The sequence below is a fragment of the Eumetopias jubatus genome, unplaced genomic scaffold, assembly GCF_037043125.1.
Source record: "Eumetopias jubatus isolate StellerSeaLion01/CBP00866 unplaced genomic scaffold, mEumJub1_p1.0 scaffold_12, whole genome shotgun sequence".
NCBI lineage: Eukaryota > Metazoa > Chordata > Mammalia > Carnivora > Otariidae > Eumetopias > Eumetopias jubatus.
This window is the reverse complement of record NW_028274818.1, coordinates 88,582,163-88,595,841: the sequence shown is the minus strand read 5'-3', so window position 1 is coordinate 88,595,841 and position 13,679 is coordinate 88,582,163. Positions and strand designations below refer to the sequence as shown.

At 44.2% G+C, this 13,679-nt stretch overlaps 1 long non-coding RNA gene across 8 annotated transcripts in view; it reads right to left on the bottom strand.

Moving 5' to 3' along the window:
- Positions 1-13,679, bottom strand: part of LOC114198792 (uncharacterized) — a 34,176-nt gene that overhangs the window by 3,326 nt on the left and 17,171 nt on the right. For 3 of the 8 annotated variants that reach the window (XR_015769533.1, XR_015769537.1, XR_015769535.1), the window contains 2 exons: positions 1,756-1,877; positions 78-220 (listed from right to left, as the gene is read on the bottom strand). This is a non-coding gene — a long non-coding RNA (uncharacterized LOC114198792). Of the gene's footprint in view, positions 1-77; positions 268-1,755; positions 1,878-13,679 lie in introns of all 8 variants that reach the window. The other 5 variants (XR_015769538.1, XR_015769539.1, XR_015769540.1 and 2 more) reach the window with 3 other exon arrangements.

Here is a 13,679-nt window from a genome sequence, read left to right as displayed (position 1 = left end):
ATCAAATAGGATACAACAGCTAATATCACAAAGCATCCTGCACGGTGAGGGTGAGCACTGTGTTGTGGTACACCTACTTTTAGTGTGAGAGGAGAGCACGGTGCGGGGGGAAAGGGCCGGCACTCTGGAGCCAGGGAATGGGCTTCAGATTCCAGCTCCACCACGTGTCTGCTGTGAGGCGCTAGAAGTCACTAAACTCCCTGGGCCAAGCGTTCCTCATCTGCACAGTAGAGAAAGTGACAGCACTTCACGGGGTTGTGAGGATTCCTGAGGAAATAAACACACGAGAGACTCTCCCAGCAGGACCTGCCCTAGTAAGTGCCGTGGGTGTGCCTTTATGACTTATGACACGGTACACAGACGTGGGGCCTGAGGTACAGACGCACCACAAATCGACAGACTGCAAAGACCCCCCTGAACAAGCACAGCGCTCTGTATATAGAACAGGGAAGGAACCTGGACTTGCAGGAGCTGCAGTCCATATTGTCCTGGTTCTGCCACTAACCAGACCCATCGCATTTCCTGTGAATGAGAGTAGTTACATACACCTGTTCTTGCCCCCTAACAGAGCAGGTGAGGGACCAAATCAGGGAAGAGCTACAAAAGGCCTTTGTGTCATATCACCATCACCCAGCCTTGCACATCCCCAAACTCTACCAAGGACACTGTCATGATGACAATAAAATCTTCGTTATCCGACATGGATGGAACTGGAGGGTGTTATGCTGAGCGAAATAAGTCAATCAGAGAAAGACATGTATCCTATGACCTCACTGATATGAGGAATTCTTAATCTCAGGAACAAACTGAGGGTTGCTGGAGTGGTCGGGGGTGGGAGGGATGGGGTGGCTGGGTGATGGACATTGGGGAGGGTATGTGCTACGGTGAGCGCTGTGAATTGTGTAAGACTGTTGAATCACAGACCTGTACCTCTGAAACAAATAATACATTAGATGTTAAAAAAAAAAAAAAAGAAGAAGACAGCAGGAGGGGAAGAATGAAGGGGGGGCAATTGGAGGGGAAGACGAACCATGAGAGACAATGGACCCTGAAAAACAAACTGAGGGTTCTAGAGGGGAGGGGGTGGGGGCATGGGTTAGCCTGGTGATGGGTATTGAGGAGGGCACGTTCTGCGTGGAGCACTGGGTGTTATGCACAAACAATGAATCATGGAACACTGCATCAAAAACTAATGATGTGATGTATGGTGATTAACATAACAAAATAAAAAAAACTCTTCGTTATCGTCAATATGGCAGATGCAGGGGCTCAGGGTCTCACAATTCCACTGACAGCATTCTTCCACACGTGCAGAGGACATGTCTACAAGGATTTTTATCATAACCCCTGTTTTAACAGCAAAGGATGAGAAGCCAGGCACCTCTGCTTCACCGAGGCCCTGGTGACATCACGTATGTGGCTGATGGTGGCAGCAGGTCCAAGCAGCTAGGGACAGGGGCACGAGACAGGCAATCACTGCATTCTCTCTGAATATATATATATTTTTAAAGATTTTATTTATTTATTCATGAGAGAGAGAGGCAGAGGGAGAAGCAGGCTCCCCGCAGAGCAGGGAGCCCAATGCGGGACTCAATCCCAGGACCCTGGGATCATGACCTGAGCCAAAGGCAGAAATTTCACCGACTGAGCCACCCAGGCGTCCCCCTTCTGAATATATTTTTAACATTTCTGAACCAGGCAGGCACCTTCACAGACGAAACAATGTGGGAAAGTAGAAGGGGAATTTTCATTTACCTTTCATCTCCAGAAGGTGGTATCTGTCCCAGCCCCAAGACTTAGAATCTGACAATGACATTCTGTCTTCCGTAGAAATGCCTTTAGCAGCTGACTGATGCCATGGGCTCCAGAAACATATCCTGAGAGACAGACAGAGACAAGCTATCGCTCAGTGAGGTCAGAAGTCATCCCTGCAGAGCCCACCCCAGGAGAAGAACAAATGAGGAGTCTTCTGCTCTTCTTCGGGGTCAGCGGTTTATCTGTGGACTTCATGGGAGAGTGACTTTCACATTCTCTTGTTTTTTGCTTTAGGTTATGTTAATCACCATACAGTACTTCAGTAGTTTTTGATAATAGCGGTCCATGATTCATTGTTTGCGTATAACACCCAGGTTTTTTTTTTTTTTTAAAGCTGTTTGAACTCAAGTAAGTACAATCTACTTGATGGTGGAATTAACCACCTTAAAAAAAAAAAAAAGTCCCATAATTTTACATATGAAAGCCAAGGGTTTTACATAAAAACATCAGGTCTAAATGTTCCTCTTGGAAATATACTTTCTCTCGGTTAGGTGTAAGCCTCTCAGGACTCTGTGAAAACTCAACAATGCGAGATCATGACGAAAATAAGATTCTGGGGTCAGGAAATGGGACAGATAAATGTCAAAGCAAAAAGAAAAAAGAAAAGCCGTATTTCCACTATGTTCCCTTCCTCTCCATCCCGTGTGGGTAAGGGCCTCTGTTTATAAAGTGGCCTCATAGACCATCTGTGGGAGGGGAAGGCACAAGCAAACGTTGCCGAATAAATGGACTGGTTCAGCTCTGGGGTGGGGAGCTGGAGCAAAGGCGATGAGAAATAAAAGAGGGGGAAATGGAAAATAATATCATTCTAAGAGGGGGAAATGGAAGATAATATCTGTTCTAAAGCCCTGTTGCTTAAAGCATAACTACTTTTAAGAACAAAATTTCAGTAGCATTTAGAAACTTACTGCAATGTGACATAGAAATTCTATGTCTATTGATTCTCCTAATAAACAACTTCAGCTTCTATTTTATGTGACTCTTGTATTTTATTTTTCTAGGAAATCATTTTTCATGTATGTCACAGAATATCGTCCACAACAGATTGGGTATTGGAACAAAACTTTAAAGATGCTCACCACATGTTGTTAGGGAAGCACTCTCCTAGTGGGCCCCAGTCTGGAGATGCCAGCCCAGGCAGAGGAAGAAGGAAGGAAGGCCGGCTGACACGCCCCCTGGGGCACCCAGCCCCCGGGGCCCCAAGGTGGGTTCCCACCTCTGCAGCACTGGTTAGGAAAGCTGCTTCAGGAGACCAGGAAGGAAGATTTCAGGCCTCTTAGCCAGGCCTGGACCCAGCTCCCCAGTGCCTGGGTTCACCCTCAGCTCCAAGTAAGGCCCATGTCCTTATTCTCAGGAACCACCACTTTGCACTTTCTTTACATTTCTTATAGAATCTACCCATAGGATCCATCTTTAGGGTGAGGATTCCCTGCATGCCCAAGAACTAGGGTCATTTGGTCAATTTCTCAGTCTGACTGAGACTGAGTCACCCTCCCATCTCAAATCCCTTCACTGCCTTGATAGAAAGGCCTTCAGAGCCTAATAGTGTTACTATCATTTTACTAAGGTCAAGAAAGTAATTCCTTACTTGACCAGTTTACAGTAAAAGATAATATAAATGGCTCTTAAACATATAAAAATGATCAACTTCACCCCCAAAATAAGAGGAACATAAAATAAAATTACTGGGGCACCTGGGTGGCTCAGCCATTAAGCCTCTGCCTTTGGCTCAGGTCATGATCCCAGGGTCCTGGGTTCGAGCCCCACTTCGGGCTCCCTGCTCCTCGGGAAGCCTGCTTCTGTTCCCTGTGTCTCTCTCTATCAAATAAAGAAGTAAAATCTTTAAAAAAATTATACAATAAAATTACTGAAGACACCATCTTTCACATATCAGATTAACCACGATGAAAAGGTTTCTGATACACTGTGTTGGTGAGGATGTTGGGAAATGAGCACTTCCATTCGCCACTGGAGAGAGGGAACACTGGAACTCTGGAACTCTCTCTTTTGAAGAATGAATCCCTAAAAGCTCATCTACCTCAAAAGGCCAATAGAGGTACGTCTGGTGCTCCATTACAAATGTCGGCAGACTCAGCCATCCATCTTGGTGCTCACTGTCCCCATGGCAGCCATTTCTTCCCTCTCTTTACTCATGCGCCTACCTCCTTCCCCAAGACCGTAGAGAGCACAGAACCTCACCTCATCCCTCACCTAGAAGACCTGCCACCACTTATTCCCTCAGCAAACCCACTGGCGAGAGCCAGTCAGAGAACTCTGCTCGACCAGAAGTTCTGTGTCCATAGGAAAGGAGATCCAGGGTTGTTTCGGAAAACTCACGAATGACTACCTAAGTATTTCCCCCGGCTCTGTATTAGGAACCAGTCCTTCCATACCCTTTATGCAAGTCATAGTGGGAAAACCAGGAACAAAGAAACACAACAGCTACAACCTAGAAAATGCTATAGTGGCTTGCACTCTCTGGTCTACACAACCTGGAAGATGCTAGGGTAGCCTGAATTCTCCCCAGTCTACACCACAAGGACTCAAAGTTTTAGTGTTCTAAACCAGGGAGCTGAAGCCCAGATTACCACTGAAGGGCTTCTGACAACCGCGAGGGAACCAGCCTTAGGACAAGCAGAAGTAGTGGAAGGAGACTGGATCCCTAAAACCATGCCAAGCCGTTGTGGGCCTATAGCCTGCTCTGTCCCTCATCGGATACCTTGTGAATTAATAAATGTCTTTACCATTTCAACCCAATGGAGGGGCACCTGGGTGGCTCAGTCAGTTGAACGGCCAACTCTTGGTTTAGGCTCAGGTCATAATCTCAGGGTCCTGGGATCAAGCCCCTTGTCGGACTCTGCACTCAGCGGGGAGTCTGCTTGCTTCAGGATTTTCTCTCCCTCTGCCCCTCCCCCAACTCACTCTCTAAAATAAATAAATCTTTAAAAAAATAGGAATAAATTGAGGGAGGGAAGCAAGATGGTGGAACAGTAGGGGAGCTCGTTTCATATGGTCCCTTGAATTCAGCTAGATAACTATCAAATCATTCTGGACACCTATAAATTCAAACTGAGATGTAAGGAAAGAATTGCTGGAATTCTACGAATAGAAAAGTGACCACTTTTTGCAAAGTAGGAGGTGTGGTGAAGTGAATCTGCAGGAATATATGGGAAGATCATCTGCGGAGAGAGAGAGCCTGCATAAGCCGGCCACAGGAAAGTGATATAGCCCCAGAGCGCAAAATCGGAACCTTTAGAAATCTTCTCCACTGAGAGATGTCCCTGCCTGAAAGGTGCTCAGGTGGCAAAGTGGGGCAGAATCCCAGGTGGGACAGTGTGACCTCAGGATCCCTGGGGTCACAGGAAGAACAGGGGTGCCTGCCCTGGCAGAGTTCCCAGGCATTGGAGTGGGGAAACTGGTTAGGGTCAGGAAGCAGGGGGGTTCTCAACTCAGTTTGCCATAAACCACAAACCACGGCTCATCTGGGTGACAGCTATTGTATGAGGCTCCTGCATAGGGCAGAAAAAGAGGCGACCTTCTGCCTTCTCCCAGGAGGACTGGTGCAGGCTCACACCACAGGAGCCTGCAGAGTTTGGCACACACAAAAGTGAAGACTGCTTATCCTTGATGGTTTACTGAAGAAAGGGGACCGTGATCTTTCAGCTCCGGGTCTGGAAATCGGGGCGTGGCCATTTTTATTTTCATCCTCTAAAGTGGCCCAGAAAGCCTTCAGGGAATATAATCACATAGAGCAACTACAAGCAGTTTACACTGAGCCTGGCCCCCTGGCAAGGGGTGGTACAACTCCCCCCAGGCAAAGACACCGGAGAGTCAGCACAGCAGGCCACTCCCCCAGAAAACCAGCTGGAAGAACAGGTGAACAAGTTCAGGAGCACAGAGGAGTGCAAAACTCCAGCACTAGGGGAAAACAGTCAATTGAATTCAAAGGTTATTTCATGATTCGTTTATCGTTCAGTTTAAAATTTTCCTTTTCTTTTTTTCTTCCCAACTAGTTTCCTATTTTATCAACTCTTTCATTTAGTCTTTTTTGATTTTCATTTTCTACATTTACATTTTTTAGAAATATTCATTTTTGCTTCCTTTCACTATATTCAATTTTATGTTTGTATATATGTAACCTTGGTGATTTTACACTTTTGGGATTTAGTGTCTTTTAACAAACAGGCCAAAATACACCCAGGATTTCATGGAGGTTTGACCACCTGGGAGATTATATTCTCTCTTCTCCCATCCCCCAGCCACCCCCCACATTTCTTTTTCCTTTTCTTTTTTGGTTTCTGATCTCTTCGGATTTGACTAGTGTGTATTTTGCTTGGGTCGTGGTTGATATTTTTTATTTTGCTCTCTTGTTCATCCATTCTTCTCTGGGCAAAAGGAATAGAAGGAGGAATTCACAACAAAAGAAGATTTTAAACCAAAGACTGTAGTAAGGGATGAAGAAGGATGCTATATCATACTTAAAGGGTCTACCCAACAAAAAGATCTAACAATTATAAATATATATGCTAACTTGAGCAGCCAATTATATAAACCAATTAATTACCAAATTAAGGAAACACAATGATAATAATACAATAACCATAGGGGACTTCCAACACCCCACTCACGGCAATGCACAGATCATCTAAGCAGATGATCAACAAGGAAACAAGGGCTCTGAATGACACACTGGACCAGATGGACTTCAGAGATATATCACAGCATTCCATCCTAAAGCAACAGAATACATATTCTTCTACAGGGCACATGGAACATTCTCCAGAAGAGATCCCATACCAGGGCACAAATCAGGTCTCAACCGATACCAAAAGATTGGGATTATTCCCTGCATATTTTCAGACCACTATGCTTTGAAACAGGAACTCAATCACAACAGGAAATACAGAAGGAACTCAAACACTCGGAGGCTAAAGAGCATCCTACTAAAGGATGAATGCGTCAACCAGGAAATTAAAGAATAATTAAAAAATTTCATGGAAACGAATGAAAATGAAAACACAGCTGTTCAAAACCTTTTGGATACAGCAAAGGCGGTCCTAAGAGGAAAGTACATAGCAATACAAGCTTTCCTCAAAAAATTAGAAAGTCTCCAATACACAAGCTAACCTTACGCCTAAAGGAGCCGGAGAATGAACAGCAAATAAAGCCTAAACCAAGCAGGAGAAGAGAAATTATAGAGATTAGAGCAGAAAACAATGAAATAGAAACCAGAAGAACAGTAGAACAATCAATGAAACTAGGAGCTGGTTCTTCGAAATTATTAATAAGCTTGATGAACCTCAAGCCACACGTATCCAAAAGAAAGGCGAAAGGACCCAAAATAATAATGTCATGAATGAAAGAGATCACAACCAACACCAAGGAAATACAAACAATCTTAAGAACACACACAGCAACTATATGACAACAAATTAGGCCTTCTGAAAGAAATGGATGCATTCCTGGAAACTTATAAACTACCAAAACTGAATCAGGAAGAAATAGAAAACCTGAACAGACCCATAACCAGCAAGGAAACTGAAGCAGTGATCAAAAAATCTACCAACACACAAGAGTCCGGGGCCAGATGGCTTCCCAGGGGAACTCCACCAACCATTCAAAGGAAAACTAGTACCTATTCTTCTGAGGCTGTTTCAAAAAATAGAAATGGAAGGAAAACTTGCAAACTTGTTCTATAAGGCCAGCATGACCTTGATCCCAAAACCAGACAAAGACCCCATGGATGCAAAAATTCTCACCACAATACCAGCGCATAGGATCCAACAGTGCGGTAAAAGGATTATTCACCACAACGAAGTGGGATTTATTCCTGGGCTGTAAGGGTGGTTCAACATTCGCAAATCAAATCAATGTGATACTTCACATTAATAAAAGAAAGGTCAAGATCCATATGATCCTCTCAAGTGATGCAGAAAAAGAACTGGACAAAATGCATCATCCTTTCTTGATTAAAACTCTCCACAGTATAGGGATAGAGGGGATATACCTCAATAACATAAAAGCCATCTACGAAAAGCCCACAGCAAATATTATTCTCAATGCGGAAAAACTGAGACCTTTTCCTCTAAGGTCAGGAACACGACAGGGATGCCCACTCTCACCACAGTTTTTCAACGAGAGGAGTCCTAGCCTCAGCAATCAGACAACAACAAAAAATAAATAAAAGGCATCTGACTGAGCAAAGAAGAAGTCAAACTCTCACTCTTTGCAGATGACATGATACTTTATGTGGAAAACCCAAAAAATTCCACCCCAAAATTGCTAGAACTCATAAAAGAATTCAGCAGGATATAAAATCAATGCACAGAAATGAGTTGCATTTCTATACACTAACAATGAGACAGAAGAAAGAGAAATGAAGGAATCGATTCCATTTACAAATGCACTGAAACCCATATGATACCTAAGAATAAACCTAACCAAAGAGGTAAAGGATCTGTACTCCAAAAACTACACAACACTTATGAAAGAAATTGAGGAAGATGCAAAGAAATGAAAAAACGTTCCATGCTCATGGATTGGAAAACATTGTAAAAATGTCTACACACAGTAATCTAACCATTCGATGAAATCCCCATCAAAATACCATCAACTTTTTTCACAGAGTGTAACAAATAATCCTAAAATTTGTATGGAACCAGAAAAGACCCCGAATAGCCAGAGGAATGTTGAAAAAGAAAACCAAAGCTGGTGGCATCGCAATGCCAGACTTCAAGCTATAGTACAAAGCTGTAATCATCAAGACAGTATGGTTCTGGCACAAACACAGACACATGGATCAATGGAACAGAAGAGAGAACCCAGAAATGGACCCTCAACTCTATGGTCAACTAATCTTCAACAAAGCAGGAAAGAATATCCAGTGGAAAAAGGACAGTCTCTTCAATAAATGGTGCTGGAAAAACTGGACAGCCACATGTAGAAGAATAAAACTGGACCATTTTTTTGCACCATACACAAAGATAAACTCAAGATGGATGGAAGACCTTACTGTGAGACAGGAATCCATCAAAATCCTAGAGGAAAACACAGGCAGGAGGTTCTTCGACCTCAACCACAGCAACTTCTTGCTAGATACGTCTCCAAAGGCAAGGGAGCAAAAGCAAAAATGAACTATTGCAACTTCATCAAGATAAAAAGGTTCTGCACAGCAAAGGAAAAGGTCAGCAAAACTAGAAAAGGCAACCTACAGAATGGGAGAAGATATTTGCAGATGTCTTAGCAGATAAAGGGCTAGTATCCAGGATCTATAAAGAACTTACCAAACTCAACACTCAAAAAATAATTAGTCCAGTCAAGAAATGGGCAGAAGACATGGACAGACATTTCTCCAAAGAACACATACAAATGGCCAACAAACACATGAAAAACTCCACTTCATTCGGCATCAGGGAAATACAAATCAAAACCACAATGAGATACCACCTCATACAAGTCAGAATGGCTAAAATGAACAAGATGGGAAATAACAAATGTTGGCGAGGATGTGGAGAAAGGGGAACCCTCTTACACTGTTGGTGGGAAGGCAAGCTGGTGCAGCCACTCTGGAAAACAGTATGGAGGTTCCTCAAGAAGTTAAAGATAGAGCTACCTTGGGGCACCTGGGTGGCTCAGTCAGTTGAGCGTCTGCCTTTGGCTCAGGTCATGATCCCAGGGTCCTGGGATCAAGTCCCGCATCAGGTTCCTTTCTCAGTGGGGAGCCTGCTTCTCCCTCTGCCTGCCGCTCCCCCTGCTTATGTTCTATCTCTGACAAATAAATAAAATCTTTTAAAAAAAAGATAGAGCTACCCTACAACCCAGCAACTTCACTACTAGGTATTTACCCCAAAGATACAAATGTAGTGATCCGAAGGGCCGTGTGTACCCCAATGTTCACAGGAGCAATGTCCATAATAGCGAAACTGTGCAAAGAGCTGAGATGTCCATCGACAGATGAATGGATAAAGAAGATGTGGTGTGTATAGACACACACACACACACACACCCACACACACACAATGGACTATTACCCAGCCAACAGTCAAGATGAATACTTACCATTTACATCCACATGGATGGAACTGGAGGGTATTATGCTGAGCGAAATAAGTCAATCAGAGAAAGTCAATTATCAAATGGTTTCACTCATATGTGGACTATAAGAAACAGAGCAGAGGACTGTAGGGGAAGGGAGGGAAAACAGAATGGGAAGTCATCAGAAATGGAGAAAAACCGTAAGAGACTCTTAACTCTAGCAAACAAACTGAGGGTTGCTGGAGGGGTGGTGGGTGGGTGGATGGAGTAATTCGGTGATGGGCACTAAGGAGGGCATGTGATGTGATGAACACTGGGTGTTAGATGAAACTGACAAACTACTGAACACTACATCTGAATCTAATGATGTACTGTAAGTTGGCTAATTAAATTTACATTTTAAAAAGTAATAAACCAAATGGAGTTGGTCTTCTGTTACACCCTGAAACATCCTAAGTGGTATTCTGAGCGCATTAGCTCATTTCCATTTGCTTGATGAGTAAGCTGCAAGTCAGGGTAGGGTGCATGTCTGCGTGCGTGTGTGTATGTGATGTCACCCAGCTGCGTTCCGAGCTCCCAGAAGCAGACAGATAATATACCTTCTCTTCATATCCACTGACAAGGCTTACTGCTGCCTTGACTACAGTAGGTGCTAATCCTGTACAAATATGTCCCCCGCCATCTCCCAAGTCCATGTTCCCACATCCATAGACACCCCTAAGGAAGCACATACCTACCACTACTCAAGGCAGCAACTCAACACAGAAACACACCAAGTACGCACTAAGGGACACAATTTGCTACAGCCCAGACTGTCAAGGAAAACTGACCCACAGAGTTTTACAATGCTGAACAGGCTGCGTTGTCTAAAACAGTGCTTTTCAAACAGTGAATTGTGACCCATCCTTGTCATAAAATCAATGTAATAGTTTGCAAATCCCCATCTTAGAAAATGCAGTCAACTAGAGTAAACTAGAAAAAAACAGTATGCATTACATACTGTAAGAGTTAAAGACTGTTTTGTGAAGTTGTTGTTGAAGTGTGTGTTTGGGGTATAAGTGCCATGAAAAATCTGTTCTCTACAAAAACAAAAAAATAAACCCTTAAACACAGAAAACAAACTGATGGTTTCCAGAGGGAAAGGTCGGGGGAGGTGAAATTGGTGAAGGGGATTTAGAGTTACAAACTTCCACTTATATAAATAACTCACAAAGATGAAAAGTACAACAGCCGGAATACAGTCAAATAATATTGTCATAACAACTGTACCCTGACAGATGGGGACTATACGTAATCGTGGTGAGTGCTGAGTAATGAACAAACTCATCGAATCACTATGGTGCACACCTGAAACTGACATAACATTGTACAGATCAACGATACTTCTATAATGAAAGAGAAAATTGTGTTCTCACTGTTGGTGGTTTGATGAGCACTGTCCTCAAAGCCATCATCTAGTGCCACCTATTGGTAACAGCCCTATCTGCAGTTGAGAAAGAACCACAGACCAGTGACAAGAGTCTGCAAACATGGATGTCTGGTTGGAAGGGGCCTTCCAAATGACCTGGTCAACCCTGACATCCAGGGCAAGCACCCTTCAACAACACCGAGCCACTGCCTGAGCACACCCCACAAAGAAGGCACTCGCTCCCACGCTGAGCGGCTCTACCTGCTCATAAGCTGACCAAGCTGCCTTCCTCTAGGAGCTCCTCCTGGTACTTCCTACTGCCCTCTCCTGGATGACACGGAGCAGCTTCTGTACCCGCCCTCAGTTTAACACTCCTGATCCAGTCAAGCGATACTTGTTGAGTGTCCGCTAAGTGCCAGGCACTGGGGATACAGTGGGGAACCCGGGAAGACACAGAGACAGAGACAAAGAGAAGTAAGAGCTTATGCCAGATGAAGGATAACAGCATGGGGGCAGGAAGTGCCTCGGAATGTTCCAGTAGCAGAAGGTAGGCAGGGAGGCTGACAAACAGCAGAGAAACAGGAGAAACCTCAGAGATTTCGGGGTTGTATGTGTTTTAATTTCTCTCTGCTTTATAATTTTTCTACACTAACCATATGCCGTATTTCATTCTAAGACACCATCAATTGTTAAGACTGAAAAAAGAAAGAAGAAACACTGCCAGTTAGTCCATGTTTTTCTTACTGCTTAGAATTCTAATTTTATGTTTATGAAAAAGCCCTTTTAAACTTTTTGAACAGAACAAAAGGGGAAGGATGAGTGACATGAGTTGGTTAAGTCTTCCCTTTCAGGAGATCTGTGAGTTTCCACACAACATTGACCTTCGAGCCGCCAAGGGCACTGGCGAGGCTGAGTTTCTGAAGAGATCGCAATCATCGCCTCTGAGATTTCCTTCCAAGCTCCCGACCCTCCAGGTGTAGGCTGTGTTCCTGAGTCTTTCTTGATCTCGTCAGAAGGTATCAATGGATGGTTCTGGAAGAGCAATTGGGATTTGTGCTCCTTCTTCAAATGGCCCTTAAATGGTACATGGACTGAAGCAGCCAGGGGCTGCGGGTGCAGCGGTCCAGCCACGCCAGGAAGAAGACTGAACACGTCCACGTGCACAGATAATGACAACTCTAACACGACGCACAGTGACTGTAGGACAAATCAAGAGTGAATGGGGGGCGCCTGGGTGGCTCAGTTGGTTAAGCGACTGCCTTCGGCTCAGGTCATGATCCCGGAGTCCCGGGATCGAGTCCCGCATCGGGCTCCCTGCTCGGCAGGGAGTCTGCTCCTCCCTCTGACCCTCTTCCCTCTCGTGCTCTCTATCTCTCATTCTCTCTCTCTCAAATAAATAAATAAAATCTTTAAAAAAAAAAAAAAGAGTGAATGGGGCGCCTGGGTGGTGCAGTCTGTTGGGCAACCAACTCCTGGCTGAGACTCAGGTTGGGATCTCAGAGTCTTGAGATGGAGCCCCACGTCTGGCTCTGCACTGGGCATGGAGCCTGCTTGGGATCTTTCCTCTCCCCTCCCCTCCCTACCACTGTTCACATGTGTTCTCGCTCTCAAAAAGTTAAATAAATGAATAATCAAATAAAACCCAAAGAATCAAAGATCTCATATTTATTTATTCTTTTTTATTATTTTAGTCACCATACAGTACATCCGTAGTTTTTGATGTAGTGTTCCACGATTCATTGCTTGTGTATAACACCCAGGGCTCCACGTAATATGTGCCTTCCTTAATACCCATCACCAGGCTAACCCATGGCCCCAAACCCCTCCCCTCTAAAACCCTCTGTTTGTTTCTCGGAGTCCACAGTCTCTCATGGTTAGTCTCCCCCTCTGATTCCGCCCCCCCTTCATTTTTCCCTTCCTTCTCCTAATGTCCTCCATGCTATTCCTTATGGTCCACAAATAAGTGAAACCATATGATAATTGACTTTCTCTGCTTGACTTAAGATGTCATATTTCGGGGCGCCTGCGTGGCTTAGTCGTTAAGTGTCTGCCTTCGACTCAGGTCATGATCCCAGGGTCCTGGGATCGAGCCCCGCGACGAGCTCCCTGCTCAGCGGGAAGCCTGCTTCTTCCTCTCCCACTCCCCCTACTTGTGTTCCCTCTCTCACCGTCTCTCTGTCAAAATAAATAAACAAAATCTTTAAAGAAGGAAAAAAAAAGATCCCATATTTAGACAAACCTTTTCTGTGTTTATTCAATCCACTATTGCCCTGAAATTTTCATGACGTTCACATACCACCTGCTGCATTTAATATTCCTTTATATTTTTTTAAAGATTTTATGTATTTATTTGAGAGAGAGAGAGAAAGCGAAGGAGAGAGCCCAAGCAGGGGGAGTGGCAGAGGGAGATGGAAAGGGAGAA